This window comes from Cherax quadricarinatus, chromosome 2 (genome assembly GCF_038502225.1).
Source record: "Cherax quadricarinatus isolate ZL_2023a chromosome 2, ASM3850222v1, whole genome shotgun sequence".
Taxonomy (NCBI): domain Eukaryota; kingdom Metazoa; phylum Arthropoda; class Malacostraca; order Decapoda; family Parastacidae; genus Cherax; species Cherax quadricarinatus.
Genome location: NC_091293.1, coordinates 51,337,272 through 51,355,099, shown reverse-complemented (window position 1 = coordinate 51,355,099; position 17,828 = coordinate 51,337,272). Strand labels below are relative to the sequence as shown.

General features: G+C 47.9%; 1 protein-coding gene across 1 annotated transcript in view; it reads right to left on the bottom strand.

Annotated features, from left to right (window-relative positions):
* Positions 1-17,828, bottom strand: part of LOC128695495 (uncharacterized) — a 458,740-nt gene that overhangs the window by 305,989 nt on the left and 134,923 nt on the right. The window lies entirely within an intron of this gene.

The window sequence follows — 17,828 nt, the reverse complement described above, 5'->3', positions numbered from 1 at the left end:
ACTACTGGTGACACTCTCGCAGGTGACCTGACACTCCTGGTGACACTCTCGCAGGTGACCTGACACTCATGGTGACACTCTCGCAGGTGACCTGACACTCCTGGTGGCACTCTCGCAGGTGACCTGACACTCCTGGTGACACTCTCGCAGGTGACCTGACACTACTGGTGACACTCGCAGATGACCTGACACTCCTGGTGGCACTCTCGTAGGTGACCTGACACTCCTGGTGACACTCGCAGGTGACATGACACTCCTGGTGACACTCTCGCAGGTGACCTGACACTACTGGTGACACTCGCAGGTGACCTGACACTCCTGGTGACACTCTCACAGGTGACCTGACACGCCTGGTCAGGTGACCTGACACTCCTGGTGACACTCTCAGGTGACCTGACACTCCTGGTGACACTCTCAGGTGACCTGACACTCCTGGTGACACTCTCAGGTGACCTGACACTCCTGGTGACACTCTCAGGTGACCTGACACTCCTGGTGACACTCTCAGGTGACCTGACACTCCTGGTGACACTCTCGCAGGTGACCTGACACTCCTGGTGGCACTCTCGCAGGTGACCTGACACTCCTGGTGGCACTCTCGCAGGTGACCTGACACTCCTGGTGGCACTCTCAGGTGACCTGACACTCCTGGTGGCACTCTCGCAGGTGACCTGACACTCCTGGTGGCACTCTCGCAGGTGACCTGACACTACTGGTGACACTCTCGCAGGTGACCTGACACTCCTGGTGACACTCTCGCAGGTGACCTGACACTCCTGGTGACACTCTCGCAGGTGACCTGACACTCATGGTGACACTCTCGCAGGTAACCTGACACTACTGGTGACACTCTCGCAGGTGACCTGACACTCCTGGTGGCACTCTCGCAGGTGACCTGACACTCCTGGTGGCACTCTCGCAGGTGACCTGACACTACTGGTGACACTCTCGCAGGTGACCTGACACTCCTGGTGGCACTCTCGCAGGTGACCTGACACTACTGGTGACACTCTCGCAGGTGACTTGACACTCCTGGTGACACTCTCGCAGGTGACCTGACACTCCTGGTGACACTCTCGCAGGTGACCTGACACTCATGGTGACACTCTCGCAGGTAACCTGACACTACTGGTGACACTCTCGCAGGTGACCTGACACTCCTGGTGGCACTCTCGCAGGTGACCTGACACTACTGGTGACACTCTCGCAGGTGACCTGACACTCCTGGTGACACTCTCGCAGGTGACCTGACACTACTGGTGACACTCTCGCAGGTGACCTGACACTACTGGTGACACTCTCGCAGGTGACCTGACACTCCTGGTGGCACTCTCGCAGGTGACCTGACACTACTGGTGACACTCTCGCAGGTGACCTGACACTACTGGGGACACTCTCGCAGGTGACCTGACACTCATGGTGGCACTCTCGCAGGTGACCTGACACTCCTGGTGGCACTCTCGCAGGTGACCTGACACTACTGGTGACACTCTCGCAGGTGACCTGACACTCATGGTGTCACTCTCGCAGGTGACCTGACACTCCTGGTGGCACTCTCGCAGGTGACCTGACACTACTGGTGACACTCTCGCAGGTGACCTGACACTACTGGTGACACTCTCGCAGGTGACCTGACACTCCTGGTGACACTCTCGCAGGTGACCTGACACTCATGGTGACACTCTCGCAGGTGACCTGACACTCATGGTAACACTCTCGCAGGTGACCTGACACTCATGGTGACACTCTCGCAGGTGACCTGACACTACTGGTGACACTCTCGCAGGTGACCTGACACTCCTGGTGACACTCTCGCAGGTGACCTGACACTCATGGTGACACTCTCGCAGGTGACCTGACACTCATGGTAACACTCTCGCAGGTGACCTGACACTCATGGTGACACTCTCGCAGGTGACCTGACACTACTGGTGACACTCTCGCAGGTGACCTGACACTACTGGTGACACTCTCGCAGGTGACCTGACACTCATGGTGACACTCTCGCAGGTGACCTGACACTACTGGTGACACTCTCGCAGGTGACCTGACACTCATGGTGACACTCTCGCAGGTGACCTGACACTACTGGTGACACTCTCGCAGGTGACCTGGCACTCATGGTGACACTCTCGCAGGTGACCTGACACTACTGGTGACACTCTCGCAGGTGACCTGACACTCCTGGTGACACTCTCGCAGGTGAGCTGACACTACTGGTGACACTCTCGCAGGTGACCTGACACTCATGGTGACACTCTCGCAGGTGACCTGACACTACTGGTGACACTCTCGCAGGTGACCTGACACTCCTGGTGACACTCTCGCAGGTGACCTGACACTCATGGTGACACTCTCGCAGGTGACCTGACACTCCTGGTGGCACTCTCGCAGGTGACCTGACACTCCTGGTGACACTCTCGCAGGTGACCTGACACTACTGGTGACACTCGCAGATGACCTGACACTCCTGGTGGCACTCTCGCAGGTGACCTGACACTCCTGGTGACACTCGCAGGTGACATGACACTCCTGGTGACACTCTCGCAGGTGACCTGACACTACTGGTGACACTCGCAGGTGACCTGACACTCCTGGTGACACTCTCACAGGTGACCTGACACGCCTGGTGACACTCTCGCAGGTGACCTGACACTCCTGGTGACACTCTCGCAGGTGACCTGACACTCCTGGTGACACTCTCGCAGGTGACCTGACACTCCTGGTGACACTCTCGCAGGTGACCTGACACTCCTGGTGACACCCTCGCAGGTGACCTGACACTCCTGGTGACACTCTCGAAGATGACCTGACACTCCTGGTGACACTCTCGCAGATGACCTGACACTCCTGGTGACACTCTCGCAGTTGACCTGACACTCCTGGTGACACTCTCGCAGGTGACCTGACAATCCTGGTGACACTCTCGCAGGTGACCTGACACTCCTGGTGACACTCTCGCAGGTGGCCTGACACTACAGGTGACACCCTCGCAGGTGACCTGACACTATTGGTGACACCCTCGCAGGTGACCTGACACTCCTGGTGGCACCATCCCAGGTGACCTGACACTACTGGTGACACCCTCGCAGGTGACCTGACATACTGATGACACTCTCGCAGGTGACCTGACACTCCTGGTGACACTCTCGCAGGTGACCTGACACTCCTGGTGACACTCTCGCAGGTAACCTGACACTCCTGGTGACACTCTCGCAGGTGACCTGACACTCCTGGTGACACTCTCGCAGGTGACCTCACACTCTTGGTGACACTCTCGCAGGTGACCTGACATTCCTGGTGACACTCTCGCAGGTGATCTGACACTCCTGGTGACACTCTCGCAGGTGACCTGACACTCCTGGTGACACTCTCGCAGGTGACCTGACACTCCTGGTGACACTCTCGCAGGTGACCTGACACTCCTGGTGACACTCTCGCAGGTGACCTGACACTCCTGGTGACACTCTCGCAGGTAACCTGACACTCCTGGTGACACTCTCGCAGGTGACCTGACACTCCTGGTGACACTCTCGCAGGTGACCTGACACTCCTGGTGACACTCTCGCAGGTGACCTGACACTCCTGGTGACACTCTCGCAGGTGACCTGACACTCCTGGTGACACTCTCGCAGGTGACCTGACACTCCTGGTGACACTCTCGCAGGTGACCTGACACTCCTGGTGACACTCTCGCAGGTGACCTGACACTCCTGGTGACACTCTCGCAGGTGACCTGACACTCCTGGTGACACTCTCGCAGGTGACCTGACACTCCTGGTGACACTCTCGCAGGTGACCTGACACTCCTGGTGACACTCTCGCAGGTGACCTGACACTCCTGGTGACACTCTCGCAGGTGACCTGACACTCCTGGTGACACTCTCGCAGGTGACCTGACACTCCTGGTGACACTCTCGCAGGTGACCTGACACTCCTGGTGACACTCTCGCAGGTGACCTGACACTCCTGGTGACACTCTCGCAGGTGACCTGACACTCCTGGTGACACTCTCGCAGGTGACCTGACACTCCTGGTGACACTCTCGCAGGTGACCTGACACTCCTGGTGACACTCTCGCAGGTGACCTGACACTCCTGGTGACACTCTCGCAGGTGACCTGACACTCCTGGTGACACTCTCGCAGGTGACCTGACACTCCTGGTGACACTCTCGCAGGTGACCTGACACTCCTGGTGACACTCTCGCAGGTGACCTGACACTCCTGGTGACACTCTCGCAGGTGACCTGACACTCCTGGTGACACTCTCGCAGGTGACCTGACACTCCTGGTGACACTCTCGCAGGTGACCTGACACTCCTGGTGACACTCTCGCAGGTGACCTGACACTCCTGGTGACACTCTCGCAGGTGACCTGACACTCCTGGTGACACTCTCGCAGGTGACCTGACACTCCTGGTGACACTCTCGCAGGTGACCTGACACTCCTGGTGACACCCTCGCAGGTGACCTGACACTCCTGGTGACACTCTCGCAGGTGACCTGACACTCCTGGTGACACTCTCGCAGGTGACCTGACACTCCTGGTGACACTCTCGCAGGTGACCTGACACTCCTGGTGACACTCTCGCAGGTGACCTGACACTCCTGGTGACACTCTCGCAGGTGACCTGACACTCCTGGTGACACTCTCGCAGGTGACCTGACACTCTTGGTGACACTCTCGCAGGTGACCTGACACTCCTGGTGACACTCTCGCAGGTGATCTGACACTCCTGGTGACACTCTCGCAGGTGACCTGACACTCCTGGTGACACTCTCGCATGTGACCTGACACTCCTGGTGACACTCTCGCAGGTGACCTGACACTCATGGTGACACCCTCGCAGGTGACCTGACACTCCTGGTGACACTCTCGCAGGTGACCTGACACTCATTGTGACACCCTCGCAGGTGACCTGACACTACTGGTGACACCCTCGCAGGTGACCTGACACTCCTGGTGACATTCTCGCAAGTGACCTGACACTCCTGGCGAAACTCTCGCAGGCGACCTGACACTACTGGTGACACTCTCGCAGGTGGCCTGACACTACAGGTGACACCCTCGCAGGTGACCTGACACTATTGGTGACACCCTCGCAGGTGACCTGACACTCCTGGTGGCACCATCCCAGGTGACCTGACACTACTGGTGACACCCTCGCAGGTGACCTGACATACTGATGACACCATCGCTGGTGACCTAACACACTACTGATGACACCACGGCAGGTGACCTAACACGCTACTGATGGCACCCTCGCGGGTGACCTGACACACCACTCATGACACCCCCACAGGTGACCTGACACTACTGATGACAACCTCGCAGGTGACCTGACACACACTACTGATGACACTCTCGCAGGTGACCTGACACTCCTGGTGACACTCTCGAAGGTGACCTGACACTCCTGGTGGCACCATCCCAGGTGACCTGACACTACTGGTGACACCCTCGCAGGTGACCTGACATACTGATGACACTCTCGCAGGTGACCTGACACTCCTAGTGACACTCTCGCAGGTGACCTGACACTCCTGGTGACACTCTCGCAGGTAACCTGACACTCCTGGTGACACTCTCGCAGGTGACCTGACACTCCTGGTGACACTCTCGCAGGTGACCTCACACTCTTGGTGACAATCTCGCAGGTGACCTGACACTCCTGGTGACACTCTCGCAGGTGATCTGACACTCCTGGTGACACTCTCGCAGATGACCTGACACTCCTGGTGACACTCTCGCAGGTGACCTGACACTCCTGGTGACACTCTCGCAGGTGACCTGACACTTCTGGTGACACTCTCGCAGGTGTCCTGACACTCCTGGTGACACTCTCGCAGGTGACCTGACACTCATGGTGACACCCTCGCAGGTGACCTGACACTCCTGGTGACACTCTCGCAGGTGACCTGACACTCCTGGTGACACTCTCGCAGGTGACCTGACACTCCTGGTGACACTCTCGCAGGTGACCTGACACTCCTTGTGACACTCTCGCAGGTGACCTGACACTCATGGTGACACCCTCGCAGGTGACCTGACACTCCTGGTGATACTCTCGCAGGTGACCTGACACTCATGGTGACACCCTCGCAGGTGACCTGACACTACTGATGACACCCTCGCAGGTGACCTGACACTACTGATGACACCCTCGCAGGTGACCTGACACTCCTGTTGACACTCTCGCAAGTGACCTGACACTCCTGGCGACACTCTCACAGGTGACCTGACACTGCTGGTGACACTCTCGCAGGTGGCCTGACACTACAGGTGACACCCTCGCAGGTGACCTGACACTACTGGTGACACCCTCGCAGGTGACCTGACACTCCTGGTGGCACCATCCCAGGTGACCTGACACTACTGGTGACACCCTCGCAGGTGACCTGACATACTGATGACACCATCGCAGGTGACCTAACACACTACTGATGACACCACGGCAGGTGACCTAACACGCTACTGATGACACCCTCGCGGGTGACCTAACACACTGCTGATGACACCCCCGCAGGTGACCTGACACACTACTCATGACACCCCCCGCAGTTGACATAACACTCTACTGATGACACCCCCACAGGTGACCTGACACTACTGATGACAACCTCGCAGGTGACCTGACACACACTACTGATGACAACCTCGCAGGTGACCTGACATACTACTGATGACAACCTCGCAGGTGACATGACACACTACTGATAACAACCTCGCAGGTGACCTGACACACTACTGATGACAACCTCGCGGGTGACCTGTGTGTGTTGTTTGTCCGTCGATTCGGCGAGGACCATCTAGTCATCCTGGGGTCGAAGTTGGTGGGTACGCAGATGACTTGTCAGGCCAATCCGCGCACGAAACGTTCTCTGGCAGTGTGGACAGGGAAGGGTGGCGGCATCGAGGGGTCTGATGGCTCTGGTCTTCCTCGCCTGCCTGCGCTGCTCAGCTAGTGAGATTCTGCTTGCCTCGCAGGATGTTGCCCCTTTCTGGACAACTGCTCGCCAGTCATTCCTGTCCTGAGCTATCAGCTCCCACATGGTGCGGTTGATGTTGAAAGATTTCAGAGCAGTCTTAAGGGTGTCCTTGTAGCGCTTCTTTTGGCCTCCTTGAGAGCGCTTTCCATGCTGCAGTTCGCCAAACAAGAGTTTCTTTGGCAGCCGGTGGTCTGGCATGCGAGCAACGTGACCTGCCCAGCGAAGCTGTGTCTGCATTAGGATGGTGTAGATGCTAGGCAGGCCAGCTGTAGTCAGCACTTCTGTGTCTGGGATCTTATCTTGCCATTTGATGCCAAGAATTTTTCTGAGCTGTGTGGTGTGAAAGTGGTTCAACTTTCTGGCATGACGTTTGTAGACAGTCCAGGTTTCGCAGCCATAGAAAAGTGTGGTGAGGACTATGGCTCTATACACCTTGATCTTGGTGCTTGTGGTGATGCCTCTTCGGTTCCATACATTCTTGTGGAGCCTGCCGAAGGTGGTACTGGCTTTGGCAAGTCTGGCATTCACCTCATCATCGATGACAACGTTTCTGGAAAGGGTACTGCCGAGGTAGGTGAATTTGTCTACGGCGTTCAGTCGCTGCCCGTTGATGGTGATGTTTGGCTCAACATACGTCTTTCCCGGAGCAGGCTGGTGCATCAATTCAGTCTTCGTTGTACTGATTGTGAGCCCGAAGTTGTTGCAGGAGTCAGAGAACTTGTCAACACTGTGCTGCATGGCGGCTTCTGAAGCAGCGTTGAGGGCGCAGTCATCAGCAAATAGCAGGTCATTGATGGTGTCAGTTGCAGCCTTGGTTTTTGCTTGAAGCCTCCTGAGGTTGAAGACAGACCCATCTGTACGGTACCTGATGCCGATTCCTGCGTCTGTGTCCCTGAATGCGTCTGTAAGCATGGCCGAGAACATCAGGCTGAACAGGGTGGGAGCAAGCACGCAGCCTTGTTTCACTCCATTTGAGACTGGGAATGGTTTAGACGTCTCTCCGTTGTCTTGAACTCTGGCCAGCATTCCATCGTGAAGTTGGCGTACGATGGCGATAAACGTCTTTGGGCAGCCGTACTTTGCCATGATTCTCCAAAGGCCCTCTCTACTAACGGTGTCGAAGGCCTTGGTCAAATCGACGTAGGTGGAGTACAAGTCGGCGTTCTGCTCCTGACATTTCTCCTGTAGCTGTCTAGCAGCGAACACCATGTCGATAGTCCCGCGATCTTTCCGGAAGCCGCACTGGCTTTCAGGTAGGAGTCCTTGCTCTAGATGTTCATTGAGCCGATTGAGTAGAACTCTAGCCAGGTGACCTAACACACTGCTGATGACACCCCCGCAGGTGACCTGACACACTACTCATGACACCCCCGCAGGTGACATAACACACTACTGATGACACCCCCACAGGTGACCTGACGCACACTACTGATGACAACCTCGCAGGTGACCTGACACACTACTCATGACAACCTCGCAGGTGACCTGACACACTACTGATGAAACCCCTGAAGGTGACCTAATACTCTACTGATGACACCCCCGCAGGTCAATCACATCCTTCTCTGATTTTCTCTCTCCTGTGTGTCTGTTGATGAAAACCTTACTCAGGGAGAGACGAAAAGAGAGAGATATATAGAGAGAGAGTAAAATAACGAAACCCAGGAAGACAACATAAATGATTACCGACGCACACGTCAAATCAATCAGTTTAACTGTTCTTAAATTCTTCTGCTGGTGGAGACTAAATTATTACCTTTACACGGTTGACAAGGAATTAATACGCATAAACGTGTATCCGCAGTCTAGTACTGAATTTTTAACAAGAACTTATGAGCGTGAGACTTTCTGTACTTCTGAGTCCCACACGAGACCTGACCTGATACTTGTCATAAGAAGATAGTCATAAAATTACCCTTAACGTTGTGTACGAGAGTAATTAGCTTTGAGGATAACCGAACCACCCAAAGATGCTTAATTTTTGGTATAGACATAAATGATGTACAGCGTGTATTTATGTACGCTGGGTCGTTAGTTCTAAACGAGTTTAGCTAACTACCGACGTAACGCCTTGAACTACTAGGCTACAGGCGTCACTAGACGTTAGGTAGTCTGCTGGATCGAGCCAACATACAGGCCAAAGAGTGTAACTTATTCTGATTAGACTATTAGTGTTGGCTCATAATACTAGCTGCACTAGTGGAAAGCTGAGGACCTGGGTTCGAATCATGCTGACTGTGAGATATATATATATATATATATATATATATATGTATATATATATATATATATATATATATATATATATATATATATATATATATATATATATTTATATATATATATATATATATATATATATATATATATATATATATATATATATATATATATATATATTTATATATATATATATATATATATATATATATATATATATATATATTGCCTTATAATCGGTGATACACACGTAACAACATGTACCGTATATGCCACCTTTGTATCAATAATGTATCTCCTATATATATATATATATATATATATATATATATATATATATATATATATATATATATATATATATATATATATATATATATATATATATATACACATTAATGCACCACGCAGAAAAAATCGGGTATGTACAGAGAAAGATCGCAGTCAGCAGGACTCGATACTGCTACTGGGACGGACAAGATTCCCAGTAGCAGTATCAAGTACTGCTGACTGCGATCTTTCTCGTATATATCCGCTTGTTTTTGTGTGGTGCATTGATATAAAAAATCGCTTGTGAAGTCACTTGTGAGGTCACCTCTGTCGGACACTGCAACATCATCGGATTTTGTTACAAGGAATTCTTCAATACTTGTCCAACCTTTGGACGAAGATTTACTTACACTAGTGGATGGTTCCCATGTCATCCCGCCTCCTGCTTCGACTCACCTGACTACAGCATATAAGCCACTTCTCCGTCCATATGCTGCACTTTCTACAAAAATGATGGACTGAACACATAGATTCCAGGGTAAGGAACCGATTACCTCAATTTCCTCCTCTCCTTACCTCTTTCTGCTTTGTATTGGACTGATGAAGCCACTGTGTGGCGAAATGTTTCCTTAATAAAGATTCCCATAAGTTGCATAAATGTCTCAGTCTTTAATTCCTTTTATGTTTGTATGTGTTCTGTGCTGATGAAATAATTTTAATATTCTTAATACTTGTGTAGATTTAAGTATTTTATAATGTTTTCTTAAGTTTACATTTTTTGTCAGACGGTGGTGGGAAAGTGGAAGATTTGGAAAGAAGGATGAGTAATTAGTGTTGGATGGTGGTTGGCAGGTAGAGGGTAGTTAGTGTTTTATGTTGATTGGCAGGAAGTGGGTAGGTAGTGGTGGATGTTGGTTGGCAGGTAGTGGGTAGGTAGTGGTGAATGTTGGTTGGCAGGTAGTGAGTAGTTAGTGGTGGATGTTGGTTGGCAGGTAGTGAGTAGTTAGCGGTGGATGTTGGTTGGCAGGAAATGGGTAGGTAGTGGTGGATGTTGGTTGGCAGGTAGTGAGTAGTTAGTTGTGGATGTTGGTTGGCAGGAAATGAGTAGCTAGTGGTGGATGTTGGTAGGCAGGAAGTGGGTAGGTGGTGGTGGATGTTGGTTGGCAGGTAGTGAGTAGCTGGTGGTGGATGTTGGTTGGCAGGAAGTGGGTAGGTAGTGGTGGATGTTGGATGGCAGGTAGTGGTGGATATTGGTTGGCAGGTATTGGGTAGTCAGTGGTGGATGTTGGCAGGTATTGGGTAGTTAGTGGTGGATGATGGTTGGCAGGTATTGGGTAGTCAGTGGTGGATGTTGGCAGGTATTGGGTAGTCAGTGGTGGATGATGGTTGGCAGGTACTGGGTAGTTAGTGGTGGATGATGGTTGGCAGGTACTGGGTAGTCAGTGGTGGATGATGGTTGGCAGGTACTGGGTAGTCAGTGGTGGATGATGGTTGGCAGGTACTGGGTAGTTAGTGGTGGATGTTGAGTGGTTGTGGTGTGTGGATATTTTATTATTATTACTACACGAAACACCTAATACGTATGGGTAGTTAATACCACAGAATGGATGGATAAGACTCAATTCACCGTTCGGTGTTCACGAATACCGAGAGCCTACTGAACGCCAAGCACCGATCACATTACAGAAGATTCAGTACACGGAGAATACTGTAACAGTTTAAACGAAAATTTAAAGTATTAACAATTTATTGAGTAGATTATTAGTAAGAGTTATGAACAACTGGTAGAAGAAAGATTCGCTAGAGAGAAATTAATGAGTAGGAAGTAGGAAGAAGAGCCAAGGAGTCCACAAGTAAATAACATAGACACATATATCAACCGAGGCTTTACCGAGTTATAATAACTTGACCAAGCTGTCCTTGAGCGAAAGGTTGTTACAGTAAAGTCTTACGCTGTTCCACGTGTTGTTGTCATCCAGTGAGATGTGAACTCCAGCACAAATATGTGATGATTGGTTCAATAACTAAGTAAAAAATGGTAGTTCAGGAGAGAGAGGTGAAATATGAAAGAGTTTTACACTGTAAATAATATATAATTTTGAGTGTATGAAAACTATATCAATGAAATTCGTAAGATATTAGATAAAGAGTAAAGCAATTAGAGTTTTTTTTTGAGAAATCGTCGAATACAGAAAATAAAATGTTGACGTATATTTCGAACATAGGGAATGGAGGAATGGAATTTATTAGGAGGTATGAGATGCAAGTAATTATGGAGAAAGTGAATGAGAAAAAACAGATTAAGAAAGAAAAGAACAACAGAGATGGAGGAAATGGAGACTGAAATACTGAAGCAACGAGCGTAAAGATTTAGAATGGCTGATGCATTTGTTTAATTACTTGTATAAAAAAGAGAAGGGCGCCTGTGATTGGGACACATTTATACACTTCTTCGTTCCAGAGAAAAAAGAATGATGAGATTGCAAGGAATAACGGGAATAATTGTTTTGAGAATTCTAAGTAAAAAAAAAAGGAGCAAGGAAAAGGAGAGAGAGAATAATCGGAGAGGAATAAAGGGAATTAGGAATTAAGGGGTATATGAAGATTAAGCTTGTGTGTTGTAGCATATATAGTAAGTGCGCAACACAAAGATACGAATTAGTTATTTGTTGTCTATTTGGATTTGGAAAAGAGTATATGAGAGGGTGGAGAGGAGAGCCTTGTAACTGATGCTGCAAGTGAACAGAATGGCTCTAACTTGACCGAAGGACTGGAACTACCCCCCCTATCCTTGGATCGAATCTGACTGCCTCCCATTTCCCTGTAACTGCACGACCCCTACGGTTCAGCGCACTCCTATGAATGTTACAACAGCAATAATAATAATTATAATAATGATGATATTAATATAATTTATTTTTAGTTAAATTAGTTATATTCATCATCTAAGAGCTCATTCGCATCCGAGCATTAACTGAGATATACAGTATTAATACCCTTCTTGGGTTGCAATGAGTAAATACTGGATAACACTCAGGACCTTACAGAAGTTACTGTTAGGTGAGCAAGGATAAAATATATAAGGAAATATGTCCAACCATTCTTCTCATGCTGGGATCGAACCCCAGTCCCTCACTGTGAGCCGAGGGCGTTACCACGTGAGCCGAGGGCGTTACCACGTGAGCCACGATCCTTTTTACGTGAAGAAAAAGGGTTAAGATATATAACAGGGAAGGGAAGCATTTTCCAGCAAAAGTAGACATAGTTAAGGATGCATGATGTCACTATTCTTAATGTTTTCATAGATGGGGCTATAAAAGAAGTGAATTTCTCGAGTGTTAGGTAGAAGTATGGCAAGAGTGCTAATAGGGAGTCACCACAAGTGCTTTTAAATGATATATTACTTTGGTATATTCAGAAATGTTGTGCAGGCATATGGAGAAGCGAGAAAGATGATGAGAATCGACCTGCAGAGCAGGATAAATGAGCTAATATGGTAGATGAAACATCTCCAAAACGGGAAGAGTCAAAGTAGACCATGGACACAATATACGTGGGAGGTCAGTATGGGCATTAATAACGAAGGAAGATAAAGTAGAAAGATCTAGAAAGAACAACGAGGAAACATGACTTGCAAAGAGACCCTCATGAGATTAGGAAGCAAAGGATATAACAAGACTAGGCAGTCTGGATGAAAGACAATGGAAGACGTGGTCACTGAAAATCCATGGAAAACAACATCTATTCTGGTCACGTATAACTCGAAACACAATCCTGAGAGAGAAATTGCGTTTTAGGAATACATAATATTATTATGTATATCTAGAAGGAGACAGGGCAAAAATGAAGAGGAAATAGACGAGGAAGTATGTAAACAGCCATACGACACATGAGAGAGAAACAGAAATAGCAGCAGGAGAAGAACAACTAGTTTCAAGGAACTTCTCAAGGCTCACTCATAAGGTAATTAGAGAAAGTGCAATTAGTGTAATTAGAGAAAGTGTAATTAGAGAAAGTGCAAAGATTTCCAGCGAGACTTGTCCCTGAGCTAAGGGGAATGTCCTATGAGGAGAGGTTAAGGGAAATCGACATGACGACATTGGAGAGCAGGAGAGATAGGGGGGATATGATAACGACATATAAAATACTGAGAGAAATCGACAAACTGGATGACAGGATGTTCCAGAGATGGGACACAGCAACATGGGGTCACAGATGGAAGTTGAAAACTCAGACTCAGATGAATGTGACTCGGTTTATAGCGAGCCGCTAACCAGAATGAGAGTCGAAGACCTAAATGAATTTTTTATTAGAGGAACACAGAATTTGGTAGACTCAAACCTATCTGATATTATCCTGGCGCCTAATGACTTCGAAAGGGCGATAAATGACATGCCCCTGCACTCTGGCCCAGGCCCAGACTCGTGGAACTCCGAGTTCATCAAGAACTGCGTGAAGCCTCTATCATGTGCCTTTAACATCCTATGGTGAAGAAGCATGGACAAAGGGGTCGTCCCACAGGTATTAAAAACAACAGACAAAGTCCCACTCCACAAAGAGGAAAGGAAAGCAATAGCAAAGAACTACAAACCGACAGCACTAACATTCCATATCATAAAAATTTTGAAAAGGTTCTAAGAAGCAAGATCGCCGCCCATCTAGATACCCATCAGTTACACAACCCAGGGCAACATGAATTTAAAGCAGGTCGCTACTGCGTGTCCCAACTTCTGGACCACTATGACAAGGTCCTCTATGCTCTAGAAGACAAACAAAACGCTGATGTAGTTTACACAGGCTTTGCAAAAGCCTTTGGCAAATGTAATCATGGTGAAATAGCGCATAAAATGTGTGATAAAGGAATAACAGGAAAAGTTGGTAGATTGATCTATAATTTCCTAACGATTAAGAACACAAAGAGTAGTAGTAAACATTGTAAAGTCTGAGACGGCTACAGTGAAAAGCTTTGCTCCACAAGGCACAGTACTCGCTCCCATCCTGTTTCTCATCCTCATATCTCACATAGACAGGGATGTAAGCCACAGCACCGTGTCTTCATTTAAAGATGACACCCAAATTTGTATGACAGTGTCCTCCATTGAAGACACTGCAAGACTCCAGGCGGACATCAACCAAATCTTTAAATGTGCGCAGAAGACAATATGAAGTTCAATGATGAGAAATTTCAATTACTCCGATATGGAAAACGTGAGGAAATTTAAACTATATCGGAGTAAAAAAAACAAATTCCAACCACACAACAAAAAACAAACTAATATAAAAGACCTGGGAGTGATAATGTCAGAGGATCTCGCCTTCAAAGACAACAACATTGTATCAATCGCATCTGCTAGAAAAATGACAGGATGGATAATGAGAACCATCAAAACTAGGGAAGCCAAGCCCACGATAACACTCTTCAGCTCGCTTGTTCTATCTAGGCTGGAATATTGCTGCAAGGAAGGTGAAATTGCTGACCTAGAAAATGTACAGAGAACCTTCACGGCACACATAACTGCGATAAAACACATCAATTACTTGGAACACTTGAACTTCCTCAACCTGTACTCCCTGGAACGCAGGCGAGAGAGATACATGATTATATACACCTGGAAAATCCTGGAGGGATTAGTACCAAACTTGCACTCGAAAATCACTCCCTATGAAAGCAAAAGACTCGGCAGACGATGCAACATCCCCCAATGAAAAGCAGGGACTCCGCTAGCACAATAAAAGACAACACAATAAGTGTGAGAGACCCAAGACTTTTCAGCTGCCTCCCAGCATAAATAAGGGTGATTACCAAGAGACCCCTGGCTGTCTTCAAGAAGGTGCTGGGCAGGCACCTCAAGTCAGTACCTGACCAGCCGGGCTGAGGTTCGTACGTCGAGTTGCCTGCAGCCAAAAGTAACAGCCTGGTTGATCAGGCCCTGATCCACCATGAGGCCTGGTCACAGACCGAGCCGCGGGGGCTCGGTCTGTGACCGAAACCCCGCGAAACCCTCTCCAGGTATACAAGGATGTTAGGAAGTATTTCTTCACTCACAGAGTTGTCAGGAAGTGGAATAGTCTGGGAAGTGATGTAGTGGAGGCAGGATCCATACATTGCTTTAAGAAGAGGTATAAAGCTCATGGAGCAGAAAGAGTGACCTAGTAGCGACCAGTGAAGAGGCGGGCCAGGAGCTGTGACTCGATCCCTGAAACCACAACTAGGTGAGAACACACACACACAAACACACACACACACACACCTATTGCAGGAATTTCCTGAACGAGGTTCAGTGGGACAGAGAGCTGGTCACCGTATTACAGAATGGATATAAATGCTCTGGAAAACGTACAGAGGAGGATGACAAAGATGATCCCATGCATCAGAAATCTTCCCTATGAGGATAGAATGAGGGCCCTGAATCTGCACTCTCTCGAAAGGCGTAGAATTAGGGGGAATATGATAGAGGTGTATAAATGGATAACAGGAATAAATAAAGGGGATGTAAATAGCGTGCTGAAAATTTCCAGCCAAGACAGGACTCGCAACAATGGTTTCAAGTTGGAAAAATTCAGATTCAGGAAGGATATAGGAAAGCACTGGTTTGGAAATAGAGATGTGGATGAGTGGAACAAACTCCCTAGTACAGTTATTCAGGCTAAAACGTTGTGTAGTTTTAAAAATAAGTTAGATAAATACATGAGTGGGTGTGGGTGGGTGTGAGTTCGACCTGACTAGCTTGTGCTGCTGGGTCTGGTGCCGTGCTCCTTCGTTGAGTGGAAGTGACCAGAGTGGGTGGGTCATTGGGCTAATCCGGGATGGGTGGGTCATTGGGTTTATCCGGGGGAGGACATGGACCTGCTCCGCATGGGTCAGTAAGCCTGTTGCAGTGCTCCTTCTTTCTTATGTTCTAAGAATTCACATAAAGGAAAATAGACGATGGTAAACTCTGCATGTATTAAAAATTATGACAAACTGCATAAGAAAACTCACTGAAATTACCTGATTAAATAAAGGAAATACCTAGAAAGAGGAGGTAGATAATTATAATGAATATGATATTGTGTATATGGACTTCAGTAAGGCTTTCGATAAAGTTCCACATCAGAGGCTATTGAGGAAACTTAAGGCACACGGAATAGGAGGAGAAATTTTTTCCTGGGTAGAGGCATGGTTGACGAAAAGGCAGCAGAGAGTTTAAGAATCTGATATTAAGAATCTTAATAGTAACTGTCATGGAGTAACTCTGGGTAATGATGATAGTATTTTATGCTAACAGTCGAAGTGCAAGAAATAAGATTAATGAATTACGTTTGGTATTATGTGCTGGGAACTTTGATGTCATTGCATTAACTGAAACCTGGTATGATTTAAAGAGTCGGGATATGATTGCTGAGTGTAATATTCAAGGGTTTAAGCTTTTCCATGTGGATAGATGTAATGGGAAGGAGGAAGGAGTTGCATTATATGTTCGAGAAAATATTAACTGTTGCATAAAAACAGGTATAAAAGTACATTGAACAGTAACAGAATCTGTTTGGGTAGAGTTTGCAGAAGGTCAAGAAAAACTAATTCTATGTGTAATATACCGATCTCCAGGCTTGGATCACGATAGAGGGAGACTTCTTGGGGACGAAATTGTTAGGGCTTCTAGACACAATAACTTAATGATAGTAGTGGATTTTAACTTCAGTCAACTTGACTGGAATTCTTTGACCGGTAATGTAGAGTCCAGTGACTTTATGGAAACAGTTCAGGACTGTTTTCTGAAGAAGTGTGTAACAGAGCATACCAGGGGTAATAATTTGCTAGATCTAGTCTTGTCAAATAAGGAAACACCCGTAAATAATCTGGAGATCACTGAAGAGCCTGGCGCAAGTGATCACAAATCCATCACTTTTAGCATTAACTGGGTATACAAGAATAATGATAATACGGTAAAAATCCCTGATTTTCGTTCTGCCGATTATAAGGGACTTAGGGAACACCTGTCAAAACTCGATTGGGGTTATCTAGCTAATGATTTTATTGACGATGATCATACTTATGATTATGAAGGGATCGGAATTTATGATTTTTTCTTAATAATGTACACCGTGCTCAGAGTATATACATTCCCCAGAGAGAAATTAGGTCTAATAATAACAATCCCAAATGGATTAACAGGAGGCTAAAGCATCTATTAGGGGAGAAAAGATGAATTTATAGGCGCATCAGAAGAGGAAAGGTTAACCTTACTGACCAATATGTCCAGCTTAAAAGAGAAGTAAAAAAGGGGATTAGAAAGGCTAAACGTGACTATGAAATTAGAGTTGCTAGTGAATCAAAGACTAATCCAAAGGGGTTCTTTCAAGTGTA